A 16,612-nucleotide genomic window follows, 5' to 3' on the forward strand; every position below is an offset into this window, starting at 1 on the left:
TCTGAATTTTAGAGTCGGCTACCCTTCCACCCTGTGCACTCAACACTATCAGTCAGTACTCTGTCGTCTTTTTTTATCCTTGATCATCCTAGAGTTAAGATGTTTAATGTCTCCTGGAGGCCGGCGTGTTACAGGTTCGGTCCCCCAAAACGGTGGCTACGGGAAGAGGGAGGAGTCTTTGTGTAGGAGGTTACCCAAAACTCTCCCCTCCGGAGCCCTGGAGGCTGAATGTTTGTGTGTAGAAGACAAAGCAGGATCTGGGAGAGACAGCGGCCTCCCAGTCTACCAGAGAGTTTATCCAGTGACATCCCATACAGCTGAACAGTTGGCACCAAACCCATTAGAATTTTGGTAAAAGGAAACCCTAAGGTCAACTTTCATGCAGCTGGTTTGGGGGAAGAGTGTACGGCTGAGCCAGGGATTGCAGAGAGGCGATGGACCCAAGAGTGAAAACAGTGAACACAGTTCTATGCTGCTTGAATTTTCAACTGTAGCTTCTCTAGGTCTTTCTCACTTAAACGATCTCTATCTGAGGCCCAAAGGGGCTCCTGAGAGCTTGGAAGACAAGCGGTGTGATGTTCCGCCCCACTGGGCCTTTCGGCCTCTCGGGGCAGCTCCACCCCTTCAAGGCGCACCTTTGCCCAGGGTACAGCGAGGCATGTCAGATGCATCTGGGGAAATCTGAGGCACCCTGTCCAGAGTCACTGCTGGGGGCGCCGCTGTCATTTTTTGTTGGGAGCAGGGATGATTGCTCAAGGTGGACGGGAGGAAGGAAGGTTTTCAGGCAATCTCCCGCTCAGTGGTCTTTACGAATCTCGCCGTTCGGAATGTCTTCCCTGCTTCTGTCTTCAGAGGGCTCCGTGTTATTTTATGAGTTGGAAAACCAGACGTGGCTGAAGCTGCTTCTCCCTCAAGGAGGAGGGGCATGGCGATTCATCGGTTTACAGTGAGACTCGCAAAACACAGTTCCGTTAGGGCGAGGCCTGGCGGGCCGTGACCATCTCACCGCCGGGAGTCGCCAGGCTTCCCCGCGGCGGCAGCGCCCCGCTGTCCACTCGCACTCCGGCGGCGGCTGGCTGGGAGGCGGCTGCTCGGCCAAGCCAGGCCGCGTGGCGGTCTTGCCCGCGTTGCTTAGCGACGTGGGCGTAAGGTCGCTGAGCCTTTCCAGCTGTTGGGCACCCGCGCTCGCCGCGCCCACCTTCCCCGGCGAGAGGCACCTTAGGCGTTCCCAGGTGAAGTATCCCGGGCTGGCCGTCCCCGCCGTGCGCCTGGGGACCTGCCCCACGGCCACGAGCCCCGCAGGCTGCGCGCTCCCCGGGAGGGCGAGTCCGGGCGAGGCGCGGGGCGAGGGGCGCGCGGAGCCCGGCGCGGGAGCCCCGGTGACGCACCAGTGACGTCGGCGGCGGCGGGCGGGATTTCCCGGCCCCTCCCGGCGCGGGAGGAGACCTGCTGCGGAGTGGGTGCGCGGGAGTGGGTGCGGCCGGCGTGGCGCAGCAGGAGAGGCTTTGGGGGGGGTCACCGCCCTGCACCCCTTGGGCCGGCTGCGCAGACCCGGAGCCCCCCGCTCTACGCGGTGGCTTTGCTGTGACTTGGGCTCGGCGCCGCGCCCCCTTCCTCCCCAGACGCGCGCAGCCTTCCGCGGCCCGGGACCCCGCGGCGGGGCGCACCTTCACCGAGTCCGGGGCGCGCGATGCCGCTCGGCCTGGCCGCTCCCGTCGAGCGCCGCGCGGGGGACCCAGCCCGCGTCTGAGCGCCGCGGCGGCTGCGGTAAGTGGCGTTCGAGCCCCCGGGAGGGCGCGGCGCCTCGTCGGGGGGAACCTCTACCCCGGCTCCGCCGGCCCCGGGAGACCCCGACCGAAATCAAAAGTCTTGGAACTGGAAAGAGCGATCTGCCTCCTGGGTCTTCCCTGGAGGGGCCGCGGCGCGAGACACAAAGACCTGTGGTTCCTCGTGGTGGGGCCGCACGGCGCACGGCCGCGGGGCGCCTACAGCCTCCCTTGCGCCCACAGGCAGGCTGGGGGGGGGGGGGGGGGGGGCGGGACACAGCCGAGTCACCCCGGGTCCAGGAACGCCGAGGCTCCTAGGGGACCCTTCTGCGTCCGTGGGGCCTCGAGTGATTGCTGTCTTCTGGACCAGGGTCGCCCCCAGTGCCGAGGACTGTAGGAGACACATAGCTTGGCCGCTGATCGTTTTTGTTGTGAGCAGTGTTTGGCGGTGGTTCGCAGACGCCCTCTGCTTTCCCGACGCCTGGGATCACCTACCTCGGGTGTAGGGGGGCGCCTGGTGTCAGGGGTAAATTTGTGCCTTCCCTCCTGATGGAGACTGTCCCCGAAGCTGGTGCTGAAACGCGGCTGCTGAGCTCGCGGGGCACAGGCTTGGGAGCAAGCTTTGCTTTAATTTTTTTAGTCTCCTGGGAAATAACGAGGCGAGATGCCAGCTATGGCTGCAAAAGGCGCCTTCATTTAGACGAATCTGCTTCTTGTCGTGTATTTTGGGCTAAGATGTGAGTGGGGATACTTCCAAAGGTGAAAGTTGGATCTGGAGATAGATAAATCCTGTCCTTGGCACCCAGGCCTCCCGGGTTTGTCAAAGGCTGGCAGCAGGCAGGCTGGCGTTTCAGCCAGAGCAAAAGCCTGCGAGGCTGTGCCTGGGTTCCCGTGGGGGGAAAAAAAGCGTCCTTCCTGCGGTCTGCTCCAGAGCGAGGCGATGGCCCCGCAGCTGCAGGTCCTGCTGTGTGCAGGCGGGTGGCTCTTCATTCCTAGGGCACCACCGCCCTTTTCCTCATGTTGGCTGGCAAGGAGGACGGTAGCCACCTCCTCATCTGGTCCTGTAACCTGGGAGGAACGCTGTGGGGAGTTTCCTGGAGCTTTCAGTCCAGAGAAACAAGACTAGAGGCTTGTAAGCTGCGCTTGGGGTTGGTGGATTTTTCCAGCTTGCCGAAAGGTGTTGATGAGAATTCGGAGCCTGCTGGGGTGCATTTCTTAGCCAAGGGACACTTGGGCTGAGAGAACTGTGTGACCATGCAACCCTCAGGCCCCAGTCCTTGTCCCTTATAATAAAACCCAGGGAGGAAGCCATGGAGGGACTTGGGCAGGAGGACACTACACAGAGAAGGAAGGGCTGTCCTTACAGACATGCCTGTCTGACCAGCTGCCTTCCCCCTTTTCTGTAAGGAAGGACCCAGAAGACAGGTTTCGCCTGTCCATTTCATCGTGTTTAAAGAATGGCTGTTGCAAAAGCCCCAAAATCTCAAACACTCTTCAAAATTGTGAACATCAGCTGGGCCCCACATCAGATGGGCACAGGGCCATTCCATTGTCCTGCCTCGGGATCACTGGACACCTGAGACTGGGCGTGGCCGAGTCCGCCTCATCCACCGCCCACCCACACCCAGCACCTTTTGGAATGCAGCCAAGCGGTTGGCCAGCATCTTGCTTCTGCTCACTGCCATATTCCTCTTAGTTTGTCTCCCTTTATTCTGTTTGACAAGGGGAGGGTGGATAGTTTATACTGAAGTTTAACTGAAGCAATTGTCTAATTTTTCACCTATGTTCTGCTATCCAACCTTGATGATTCCCTTCTTTCCTTTACAGCGTCTTTCTCGCCTTTAGACAAATTCAGGCATTGAGACTTTTAGTATCAGGTCACAGGTGTTCATTCAGTTTTCTTAAACCAAACACCGAAACATCTTAAATTCTACAAAAACATCAACACTGGATAGGGAAGAGATTTTTCACTGAGACCACGCAAGTGTCAAAGTAGGGAGACAGGAGAGCAAGCGGAGGACCCCACCCCCAAAGACTAAGAATAAGCCAAAGCCTTTCAAGAAACCAGAGGGGAAGCACAAACAAAACTTCACACAGGAAACAAAACAGATGAGAGAAGCTGCTGAAAGATTCATACAGAGAAACCGGAACACACGGAACGAGATGGGTGCCCTGAGCTGTGGGGCCGCTGTGGCGGCAGCTGCTGCAGCCGCTGGCAGATGGGATTATGTGGAAGTGGTGCTCCTTGCTGTGGGTGGGCCCCCGCTGCCCCTGATGAGGAGTGGGGACACCGTACATCAATCACGTGGCCTTGAGGTCTTGGGCTGCCCAGAGGCAGATCTACAAAGGCTGAGCCTATGAGAGGTAGAAAGGGCGGGAGCCCAGGTGAGCAGGCCCAGGGCTGAGGGGCAGTTCTTGAGGGTCACGGGCTGGGTACATGATGAGAATGGCCTCAGTGGACCCACGTGACGCTTGCCGGGTTGGGGTTTTGCAAAGCATGGTAGTTGGGAAGTGTCCTGGTGGTGGGAACCTCAAGCAAGGAAGGTGGGTAGAGATGGCAAGGCAAACCAGCTGAGCAGCATGGAAGAAAAGAGTGAGCAGCTAAGGCTGGAGGTAGCTCTTCCCAAAGGTGGGGCTCTGTCCTCCTTTCTCCTCAGAGTTCTCTCTAAGGGGCTGGGTCAGCTCTCCCTCTTAGGGCGTGTGCTGAGGTGTGAAGAGCTCCATGTGGTAGGAGAACCGCTTTCATTGTCCTTTGAGGCCTGAGGGAGCGCTTCTCCTCAGGGCTATGTGTGTACAGCGCCCGTGAGCTGTTAGCTGACCCTGACTGAGCTTCTGTGTCCCTCTTCTGCCCCCCCCCCACAGAGGGGAGACTGTGCCCTGTGTGGGGTGGGCACTGTCTTTACGAGGGTCAGGCTCTGGGAGGCAGGGCACAGTGTGGGCACAGGCTTGGCCAGTCCCTGCACAGATCACTCTGCATGGGGCTGTATGCCCCCAAAGTGATTGTTACACCCCTAAGAAAGAGTTGTGCATTCCCTTTAACCCACTGTTGTTGGGGACCTCTGGTAGCCCAAGACTCACACACAGGGCATCTGGGGCCTACACATCTTTCTTATCTGTGTAGACAGTTGGGCATGCCCCGTGTTTGTGTCCACGATAGGGTCTTTCCAACCCGACTGAGAAGCTGTTTGTACCGTTTTGGACCACCCGAAGGTGGTATGCTGGGTGGAAACTTCCAGCAGGCTGTTTCTGCAGCCCCTGGACTGTGGCATGCCAAGGGGAAGGGACTCGATCGTGTTCTGTTCTATTAGGCTATCGGGGAGATTCTGTCCTCACTGTACCCAGCCAACTTGGCTCTCAGCCCCAGGCTGCACATACCCGTGGGTACTTATCCACTGCTCCACCCATGGTAGTCTGTCCAGAAGGGACAGCCTGCAGCCGAGCAAACAGAACCAGGTACGGTAGACATGTTTGGGGTCCAGAGGGCAAGCGTGTCCCGTACATAGAGTGACTGTCTCTCTAACCCTCCAGAGCAATGAGGGGGGCAGAGTGTGGCTGAGATGGGTGATGGTGAGTTGTGACTGGAGAATCCCAATGTCTTAACTGACCTCAAGAGAAGAAACAAAGGAAAGATCATGTCCTCTGAACACTTCCTGGCGCGGGGGGAAGGTGTTGATTTATGAATAGAACTCACTCAGGGTCACACGCTTCCTCTTCGGTTGCGTTTTACCTGAAGGGAAGGTGCTGGCATCTTTTGGAGGCCCATCCCACCCCCGCCGCCGCCATATCCGCCCCAGTAGGCAAGCAGCCCAGCGTGTCACTCCTTGCCTCTCTTCCTGCCCTGCGTCTTTCGTGTCTCTTTTCCAACAGTCCTCTCTGCACACACGCACTGCACACCCCAGTAAGCCTGCTCCAGTCTCTACTCTGACATCCCAGGTTTCTGGGGTTCCCTTTCTCCTGCCCTTGGGGGGTACACATGTGGTTTCTGCGTGCTGCGACTAGGTCTGCTCCCCTCCCTCCTTAGCTCCTCGGTCTGTACAGCTCAGTTGGGTTTTCTCATTGTGCTTTCTCAGCGCCAGGGACGGTACAGCAGGGAACAGGGCGTAGGCAGTGAGGGCAGCACAGAGCCTCTTGCCCTCTCAAAGCGCATCTCAGAGGGGGATTATTCTGATATAACAGGGTAAAGAGCTCCCAGTGGAAAGTATTCAGCTGAGAAAACAACAGACAGCTTAAGCAGAAATGTATTTTATCAAAGCAAAATGATAGTACGCTGCAGAGAAAGAGTAGAGCAGGCTAACCCAGATGGGTAGAGGCTTACCCAGATGGGTGAAAACGGCCCTCTGAGTCCTGTGTTATAGACTTTTAAAGAGGTTTTCGTACACATCCACATTCCCTAATCATGGCGGAGTGATGATCTCGTCAGGTACTTCTTCCCATGATCTTCTTGAAAAGCCCACAAGGGGTATCAGGGGCGTGAGGGTGATCTGGCTGTGATGTCTGTCACTATCTTAATCACCAGGTTATTATTATTATTATTTTTTTTTTTTTTGCTGACCTGGCTGGCTAAGTGTTCCCTACCTCCCTCATTGCTCTGCATCCATCCCTCCTGAAGCTGTGCCTTAGTAGGCTGAAGAAGATGGCCTTCCAGGATATAAGAAGATGCCCTCCCACCATAGAGGAGGACCAGTCTTAGGCCAAAGGTAGCTATACTCCCTGATAGAACCTCCAAACAAGCTCTCAAAGGGGGTCAAAGCCACTATGCAAATGATATTATAATGAAGCCAAGGTCTCTTGGGAATATGGAACTTTTGTTAGTATTCATGTGGGAATTGGGAAAGTGCCCTGATGCCTTAGTTTCTGGCACAGAGGGAAAGAACCTACCTTCAGCCTCCAGGATGGTTAACCAAAGACCGCTGCTCTAACCATCTGAAGACACAGCTACCTGCTAAGATACAGCTGCTGTGTCCTTGGGTCCCTCACCCCTAACTCCCTGTTTGCCTACTCTTATCATCACCAATAAGAAGCAAGAAACTCAAGAGTTGGGGCTGGAGAAATGTCTCGGCCATTAAGAGCACTGGCTACTCTTCCCAGAGGATCCAGTTCAATTTCCAACACACATACACACACACACACACACACACACACACACACACACACACACACACAGCAGCTCACAACTGTAACTCCAGTTTCAGGGGCTCCAACAGACACACTGGCAGGCAAACCACAGGCAGGCAACGCACATAAAATAAAAATAAAGCATTAAGAAAATAAACTCAAAGGGGGGCTACAGCTGGGATACAAAGCTAATAAAATGTAATTAATGTAAAAAAATAAAAATGTAATTAAAAAATAAAAATAAACTCAAAAGTCATTTAAATGATAAATGAGTCTCTGGAGATACAATAGGTGCATACAAGAAAAATGAAATGAGGAGTGGGTTGCCAGAGAGAGCATCACAGGGTGAGGAAGAGCCACAGAACATGCAGGAGGTAGCTTTTTCTTACCCTGAAATAAACCCTTCACTGGGGATCCGAGGAAGCACTACTATGCTGTGTTCTGTCTCTGAGACAAATACCTGGCATGAGCAGGAGGAAGGATTTGCTTGGCTCTGGGTTTCAGAGGTTTTAGTCTGTGGTGGCTCAGTTGTCACTGGCCTGTAGTGAGGTACCACAGCAGGAGGGCGTGGTGGGGCAGAGCCACTGACCTCATAGAGAAAGGGATCAGAAAGGAAGACCAGAAAGGGACTAAGAGTGAGGCATGTTCTCAGAGATCCACTACCTGCAACTAGACCCTACTTCCCAAAAGAGGGTCACCAAGACAGACGTCAGCACAGGAGTCTGTGGGGACGGCTTCCTAGTCAGATGCTAACCCTGGTCCAGACTAGGATGTAGGGTCCAGTGACTCCAGACAGCCAGGTACCAGGTAGGGGCAAAAGAAACTCAGGGTCATGGTGGCAGGGTGAGCATCCTAGGAGGTCAGCCAGGATGGAAGATGCCACCAACACATTTCTCATGTAGATTCAGTTTCACAATGCACTGGTCATTCCCTTCACCTCCGTACACCAACTTTAAGAGCCATTTCCTTGCAGCTCAGTTTGCCTGCAGAGTCCATCATTGATCCAGCAGCAGCTCCCGTGTCTAGCTGTGTAAACATTGGGCCACATTTTGAGGTACAACTGCTTGTAGATTAGGAATCTGGGTATGTCACCAGGTTGGGGAAACTGAGCCTTAGGCCCTCTCTCCTAGGTCTTATATCTCCTGTCTTGCCTGTATCCCTCTGGGCTTCCACCTCTCCCTGTATAGCCATGACGGACAGTGCCAGAGAACACAGCATGTTCACAGTGAGCACACCCATAGGAGCCCAGTTCTCCTCTCCGGGCCCAAATACACATCTTCTTTCTCCCGCCCTGAGAAGAGCAGGCCTTCTCTCCAGGAGGTCCAACCACTCACCCCCCCACCCAAGAACCACCCTTCCTTGGAACTCAGGGACCCCCGGTGCAGACTTTCCCGCCATGGCTTCTTCCTGTGGCAGCCACAGCAGCAGCTCTGAGGTTCGGAGTGGAGAGACACAGACCTGGGTCACTACCAGACATTTGACCAAAACATGACCGTGGGGTGGTAAATGCCCATTGTCAACCTGGTGGATCAATGTCGAGTTTAGTGAATACACCCCGTGTCTGTGAGGGGCTTTCCGGAGGCAGTTATTCCACGGGGCCTCCTTTGTCATCAATGTCCCTGCACGGGTTCACAGTAACAGCATTATCAGAGAGGGCAGGGCCACTTGGAGTGTGTCGCTCACAGCCTCTGTCTCACCCTGGCCCTTCCCTATGTCACCTCTCTCTGCCCCCTGCCCTAAGAAACTGCGAGCTAGGAGGAGTCCTAGTTCTAAAATATTCTGTCTAGGATGGAGTCACAGAAACGATAAGCTGTCACATCCTGGTGGAAAGGAAGGCAGGCTGCCCGTCTGGGAAAGTAGGATGGCACCCTTTCAGAGAGACACCCAACGGTGGGGCCCTGGCACAGAGGTCAGACGCGGTCATCTGGGAGGGACTGGAATTTGTCGCTGCTTGCCTCTGGCCCTGCCTGACATTGTCCGTGCTCCTGCACTCAGGGACAGATCACGGAGAGCAGATCTGCATTGTTTCAGATCTTCATCGGGCTGTCGGCACCTTGAAGAAAGAGCCGGGTCAGCTTGCGCACCTTCTTTCCTGGAAAATATCTAGGTCACTTCCAGGCTTGTTTTGTGTGTCCCATTTATGCTCCGCTACTGCTAAAATATTCTCTCCCATGCATAGAGTGCTGGAGAAACATAAATGAGTCTTGTCTGCAAAGAAAGCCACTGCGGAGAGCTCTTTTGTGCTGTGTGTAACAGGTGACTCAGCGCTGCGTCGGCGGTGGCAGCCGTCGGAACCTGTGTTTCCACACTGTCTTGAGGCAGATGTCTTCTGGTAGTCGTTCGCTGTGATACGTTCTTTGAGTCCAGAATGAAAAGTACGCTCATAGGTCCTTTCTTCCGGGATCAAGCTATTAACTTGATCTGTGCTCCCAAGAGGAGGAAGGCACGTGACCGCGTCTGCCAGACCATGAATCTGCCAGTTTGTGTCATTGGTTTTGTTCCCACTGGCGGCATTTTGTTTGATTATCATCATCTTGGGGCAAGAGGATGACAAAGAAAATGCAGAAAGATGGAATCTTGGTTGAGTCACACGAGTAATTGAAAATGGAAACAGAATTTGCAGCAAGTACAGATCTTCATGTATTTTCCCATCTGAAAAATACCTTTTCCAAATGTCCAGGCTCTCTCTCTAGGCCAACAACCTGCCCATTCCATTTCTTAGCACGGTCTGCAGGCCGTTCTGCAGCCACAGCAGGCAGGGTGTGCCCTGGAAGGAGTGCATGTGGACTAAACCTTATCTCTGCCTTGTCTATCCCACCTCTGACACGAATCATCTTTGTCCCGTGTATCCATGCTGTATGCGGTACTGACTGACAGCCATGTAGTACCCACCTCAGTCGCCAAATTGTCACAGTATTTGTGTTCAGGAAAGACTAACCTTTTTCATGGGTATATATGCATAGGAAAGCCCATAGCATAGACGATCGATAGGCTCAGGCATTCACCAGGGGTCTTGAAATGTGCTTCCTGCAGATAAGGAGGATGACTGGGTTTGGGCAGAGACACACTTAGAAGTAACAATCGACCATAAACAATGAAGGTCAGGCCTTCACTGGCAGAAGAGAGGTGCAAATAGGAGACCTGAATAAGATGTGTACAGATGCAAGCTGAACCATATTTGGTTGGCTAATGTGGAAAGTCCTTAGTTAGAAAGGTTAGATGTTGGTTTCTGATTCGTTAAGCTAAATATTCCTTACTGCCGATGTTGAGTTGAATTCGCTTAGATGGGAACCATAGGTGCCAGAGCTGCCAGGGCTGGGGCTGCTGAGGGATGCCTGCTTTGCATGCCCAAGGCCTGTAAGGATGAGGAGGAGGCGGAAGTGCACATTGCTAAGCAAGAGAAGCCATCCTGACAAAGCTGTGGACTGTGATCCCAGCTGCATGACGTTTTAGAAAAGACAGAACTACAGAGACAGTAAGAAGTACCCAGCAGATAACTCAAAGGGTAGAGGCACTTGCCACTAAGCCTGGTGGCCTGAGTTCTATCCCCAGGACACATGTAAAGGTGAAAGGAGAGAACCAACTTCACAGTTGTCCTCTGACCTCTCCATGTGCCTTGGCACAGGCATGCCCAAATTTACACATCTTGCACACACAGTAACAAATTTAAAAAAAAATGCTTTTCAAGATGAATAATTACCATGGGGAGGGGTAGGTGGAGAGTGTAAGAGAACTTGGAAGGCGTCTATTCTGTGGGCTGCTCTCCAGGGCACCTGTTACACATCTGTGCAGACATGCCTACAGAATACTCACTCCACGAGTGAGCCCTGCTGTAAACTTGTCGGGGTTGGGTGTGTGCCACAAACACTTGGCTCTGGTGTGGAGGGCTGATTGTGGGAGAGAGTGTGGGAGGGGGGGTTCAAGGGCATACAGGATCTCTGTGCTTTCCGCTCCGTTTTACCCAAAACTGCTGTAAAACTAAGTGGAGCATGATGATACGTTTATGTAATCCCGGCCCTTGGGAAGTGAAGGCAAGAGAATCAATTCAAGGCCGGCCTCAGCTACGGAGCGAGTTTGATGCAACTTGGCTGACGGGACATAGCCCACCCCTGAAAAAAAAAAAAAAAAGGAGGAGGAGACAGTTGGGGGTGTAGCTAGGTTGGTGGAATGTGCAGAGAGAGCCCTAGGGTTCCACACCTGCCCTACACAGACCAGACACAGTAACACATACCTGTAATCTAAACACTTAGGAGCTAAAAACCGGAGGACTGGAAGTTCAAGCTTGTCCCTGCCTACACTGTGAGTTTGAGGCCAGCCTAAAATCTATGATGTCTCTCTCTCTCTCTCAAAAATTGTCTGTGTTTTAAAAGAGCTAGGGAAGTAGCAACAGAAGTTTGGGAAAGTGAGATGGAAGAACATTGCTCTAGGGCAAGACAGAGTGCAGGGAAGGGATGCCACTGGTGGGTCCTCATGTAGGTGACATGGCCTGTTTCCAAAGGATATGCCTCCTTAGTCCCTCTTCTGAAACCCAAGACTGCCATCTGGTAGCACTGCCTCTACAGCCTGGAACCTCCAACCAGTTCCTCTCTTGATGGGTCCTCAGCAGACTTTTGCTTCTCCATGGATCCCCCCAGAAGCCAGCTGTCTCCATGCTGCAGACATTCAGCCTCGCGTTACAGATTTTCTCACCAGCAGTCCTTTTATGCTCCTCAGGAGCCCATTCTCAGTGGCACCACAGGCCAAGGCACATTGGCAGCTGACAAAGGAACCTGCAGAGGTGTGGCACAGCCAGCAAACAAAGCTTTGAGCTGTCTTAGTGCAGTCCAGGGAAATCTCACTGGAAGCAAAAGAAACAGGGAGTAAATTCATAAAGCGTGCAGTCCTCAAACTTCGGAACAAAGTCAACCTATTAAAAGAAAAAAGATGGATTCTCCATGGATGGGAAAATTAATGGTTTGCCCTAAGAATGTTGATAGGAAATTCATCCTTCTTCAGTTATACCAAGAGCTGGACTACAAAAGCATTGTTCTTTCTTTAATTAAAATTGCATGGAAAATGGAAAACTTATCTTTTTTTTTTTTTTTCTCCAAATGTCACTTCCCATTGTAAAAATGGCTTTTCTGTGGACATGATGTTCTATGAGACAGGACTTGACATAATCTGAAGTACCAGACTGTCTTTCCTGGTCTGCCATAGCCAAGGCTTGTGTTCTCCCAGCTGTGTCTGCCCAAAAGACCTAAGGATCTCCACCTCCTCCAACATTCAGGGAGCCTCTGTGGTTTTGTGACTACAGTTTTCAGATGTCCGTTCTGTCCCTTTGCTGTGGACTCAGGCACAGAATAGAAACAATCATCCCACCTCTTCCGTGTCACCTTGGAGAGCCAAGCATGCAGAAACAATAAGGCACATGAGGCCTTCCCCCTTGTTGAGATGCTGCTTGGTAGGGAGACAGAGCGAGTGTGCTATGGCCAGGCGGAGGTGGGAATGATCAGGAAAGATGTCCTGGAGATCATGGGAGTTGAGTAGGTGTGAATTAGATAAGAATGGACAGGTGTCAACAGACTGAGTGACTTATAGAGTATCTAGGATGGAGACACCCACAGACACCCCTCCCTCAGCTGACCGCAACCAACACTCCAGCAAAACAGAAATCAATGGTCTGAGGGCTCTGAAAACACCAGAAAGTATGCGGATTGTGGAAGAGGTGCGTCACAAGAGAAGCCACCCAAACAGAGGAGTCTCCTGTCTGTTTTATCCTAGCTCTCATGCATTGCCCCAAGTTGGCTGGAAGGCTAGCCACAGTGTGGGAAGCCGGTGTAGCGCTGTGAGTGAGCCCCACCTTTCTGGATGGAGGGCTGGAGAGCTGTACTTCTTTCCTTCTCCTTCTCTCACAACCTGGCTTCGGCTTAGAAGTGGGGTGCGGTGGCAGCACTTAGTCTGTAGGTCTAAGATGAGCCCTCTCATTCCCAACAAGGAAACGGGAATATGTGGGAGAAATCCTGGAGAGGGGGATGTGGGAGAAGAGGATCATCAGATTCTGTCAACCACAGAATTGCAGCTTCCTCTTTGCATGTGTTCAGGACAGGCCCAAAGATACCTTGAGAACTAAAGATTAATATTGCTACTGAAAACTCAGTGAACCTCTGAACATCATGTGCATGCAATGGCAAAGGCTTTAAAAATTAAACTGGACTCAAAATCTAACCTGACTCAGCACACACATCTCTACATATCCCAAAAGTCAAAGGAAATTAGAAAATACTTTGAATTCATATAAATTTTTGTGGTGTTCAGAGAAAGCAGTGCTTACAGGGAAGCTTGTACATTTAGAGCTTATTTTTGAAAAAAAAAAAAAAAAAAAAAAAACCCAAATCACTGACAGCCCTCATCTTAATAAATTATAGAGACACAGGTGGAGAAAAATTAAACCCAAAGCTAGCTGAGGAAGGAAACAATAAACAGGAAAAAAAAAAACAACACTGAAATTTAGGACACGAAAGCAATACTAAAAAAAGAAAAACAAATAAAAGAAATCAAATTATTTGACAACATCTGTAATATTAACTCTCTAGGCAGACTCAAAGAAAATACGCACCACCAATGTCAGGCATGAAAAAGAAGACATCACTACAGTTCCTACAAATACTAAAAGGTAAATGTTGGAAAGAACCTGATGGGGTACAGACAAGATGGCTCATCCAGTAAAGGCACTTGCTGTCAAGTTCGATGATCTGAGTTCAGTTCCTGGATTCAACATGGTGGAAAGAAAGAACCAATGCCCACAGACTGTCTTCTGATGTACACATACATATTCTTGCTCCACTCCCAGTAAATTTTTTAAAGGGAGAATTTTATGTTCATAAACTCAACGGCTGGGGGCTGGAAAGATGGCTCAGTGGTTAAGAGCTCTGGCTGTTCTTCTAGAGGACCAGGGTTCAGTTCTCAGCACCCACATGGCAGCTTACAACTATCTGTAACTCCAGTATCTGACACCCTCACACAGATATTCATGCAGCTAAAATATTAATTCACATTAAAAAATGAAAATTAATAAGTTAAAAAAATAAACTCATCAGTTTTGATGAATCCCATGTAAGATAAACTCAAAGCTCATACAAGAAGAGGTAGAAAACCTGAATAGTCCTAATTCTACTAACAAATGTAGATTTGGAGTCAAAGACCTTTCATCAAAGAAAATTTCTTAAAAAAAACATGTATTTGTGGGGAAATGCAACCAGACATTTAAGGGCGAACGTATGCTAATTATATCCAAACTTACTGAGATAATTTGAAGATGAGGATAGCTTTGGAAGGAAGGATGTTTTTTCATACCAAAACCTGACAAAAATGTTGTATGAAAATAGCAGATCAGTATCTGGCATGAGCTAGTAGCACTTCCTTGGAATCCTGTCACTCAGGACATAGAGGCAAGAAGACCAGGAGGACATGGCCAGTCTCAGCTACGTAGCCAGTTTGAGGCCAGCCTGAGCTACATGAAATCCCATTCTCAGTTTATGAGGTACTAGTCCATGATCAATTGGCCCCAGTGTGGCAGAACAAAACTACTCACATGGTAGCCAGAGAGAAAAAAAAAAAAATAGGAAGAGATCAGGGTCTCATAACCCTTTCAAGAACATACCTTGTAAAAGTGAGAATCGGTAGAGCAAGCTTTTGACCCATGAGCCACTAGGAAATACTCAAATCCAAAGTATACTACAAAGCATGACCACATGGAATATACGTATCTTAGATGTGAATGGGCAGGAATAGGGTATGCACAGTAATTTAGTGTGTCTGAAGCAGGGTGAGAGATGGGAAAAGACAGAGATGTATTGGTAGAAGGAAGGAGTGGGGGGCCAGAAGTGGGGATGCTGCCTGGGAGCCCTGCCTCACTAGCCACCTCCCTCCACTACGCTGTCTTGCTTTCAGAGGCATCCCAACCGACAAACACACCGGAGCAAATGACGGCAAACGTGACAAAACCATCACAGACAGATTGCATTACATTTCCAGAGGTCAGAAACCCAAAACATGTCCTCAGCGGCTGAAGCCAAGGCCTAGCAAGGCCATGTTATCTTGAGAGGCTCTGAGGGAAGTCTTTTATCTTTCTTTAACCAGCTTGCGGAGGCTGAACGCAAACTTGGCCCTGATTCCCCTCCAAGGCCGTGGGCATAGCATTTCCACATCTATCTCACCAAGTCCCACGCCTCCCTCTCTCACTTATAAACACCCTGTGGCCCAGTGGATAATCTATGACAACCTGCCTATCTTAATATCAACTGGTCAACAGCACTGCTACTTTAATTCTTCCGTGTCAAGTAACAACTTGTTCATAGAGTCCGGGGATTAGGACCCTGGGGAAAGCCATTATGCTGTTACCATAGCCGGAAACCAGATAAGATATTATATGTCAGCTAGGTTGCCAGGCAACCTACCTACAGTAAAATGGGCCCTGGTTGGTAAATAACACTCGGCCCTGAAGCTGCTGGGAATGAGCCTCAAATACTGGAAGTGGATATCACTTTGGGCTTCTCTGTCCTGTGTTTGTGTAGCATCTGTGTGTGAGTCGCCATAATTGGATCAGGAGATGCCAGGATGTAAACTGAATGACTGAGACCCACAATATAAAATATATCAAAGTTCCCGGTCACGGTTTTTAACTTGCACCATGGTCCACACTGGAGTGGGTGAGGAATCATAGCCCTGTGAGGAGGTGGTGGGGACAGTGTGCCCACTCAGAGGCAGGTCCTGGTTGCCTCGGTAAGGTGACACCTGTTTTCCTCGAGTTCCCTTCGGGGGTGAGGATAGTCAACTGCATCTCAAGATGACTGAGAAATGGTAACATCAGTCATGTGATACCAAAATACCCCTGTAGATGTTCTTGAGAACAAGCAAGCTATGTTCCACAGAGTGGCGAGGGGCTCAACAGCTTCTACTCCTCACTGAGGAGCTGTTGGCAGTTGATGGCTTACGGGGGTAGGAAAGTCAGGGTTTTGTTGTTGTTGTTTTGTTTTGTTTTGTTTTGTTTTTAAGGGTATGTGCCGGGTAGGCAATGGCTAGCCCCACACCCAGGAGTGTGTGGGCAGCACAGACAGATTTGGTGGACTACTTAAAAAAAAAAAAAAAAAAAGGAGGCATGAGGTTGGGAGGGAATAGGTGAGGGGAGGTAGACGTGAGAAGAGTTAGGCAGAGGAGTGAGAGCAAAGATCGTCAAAATAATTGTACACATGTATGAAATAAAGACTAAAAACATTTTTAAAGCAATGTAGAGATTAAACACAGTAAAAGATAAACAATTGTTCAAACTAGCTGATAGAGATAAATTTGTTTGATCTCCTGTTCTTTCTACTATGCTATATTTGAAACATATCATGCTGAAAACTAAGAACATGAATCCTTAGGTGTTAAAAACTGCTCACTCACTCTCATTTGCTGCCTCACTCACTTCTTCCCTTCTTCCCACTCTCCCTCCCTCCCTCTTTTTGAGACAAGGTACTACTAAGTAGCCCAGGGCCTCAAATTCAGCATCCTCCTGTCTCCAGCCTCCCCAGCTGCTAAGATGACGAGTGTGTGCCTCCATTCTTGGCGGCTCGTGGCCATACCCTTTCTTTCTGCAGGGGTTATAACTGCTGGTGAGTTCACAGCTCCCTTCCCTTTCAGCTCCGTGTCACGGCTAATGGGACACTGACTGCTCTAAGGTACTTATTCACCGTGTGACATTCTTGAGAAAC

The 16,612-nt window shown here is 50.8% G+C and overlaps 1 protein-coding gene across 2 annotated transcripts in view; it reads left to right on the forward strand.

The window, feature by feature from the left end:
* The first annotated feature begins 1,166 nt into the window (after positions 1-1,166).
* Gng4 (G protein subunit gamma 4) overlaps positions 1,167-16,612 on the forward strand; it is a 36,724-nt gene continuing 21,278 nt past the window's right edge. Inside the window, exon 1 of one of the 2 annotated variants that reach the window (XM_055603968.1) lies at positions 1,167-1,232. The gene's annotated coding sequence lies outside the window, so the exon portion shown is untranslated. Of the gene's footprint in view, positions 1,233-1,425; positions 1,768-16,612 lie in introns of those variants that run through there. The other variant, XM_055603969.1, reaches the window with a different exon arrangement.

This window comes from Psammomys obesus, unplaced genomic scaffold (assembly GCF_907164565.1).
Source record: "Psammomys obesus unplaced genomic scaffold, mPsaObe1.curated_primary_1811, whole genome shotgun sequence".
Lineage (NCBI taxonomy): Eukaryota > Metazoa > Chordata > Mammalia > Rodentia > Muridae > Psammomys > Psammomys obesus.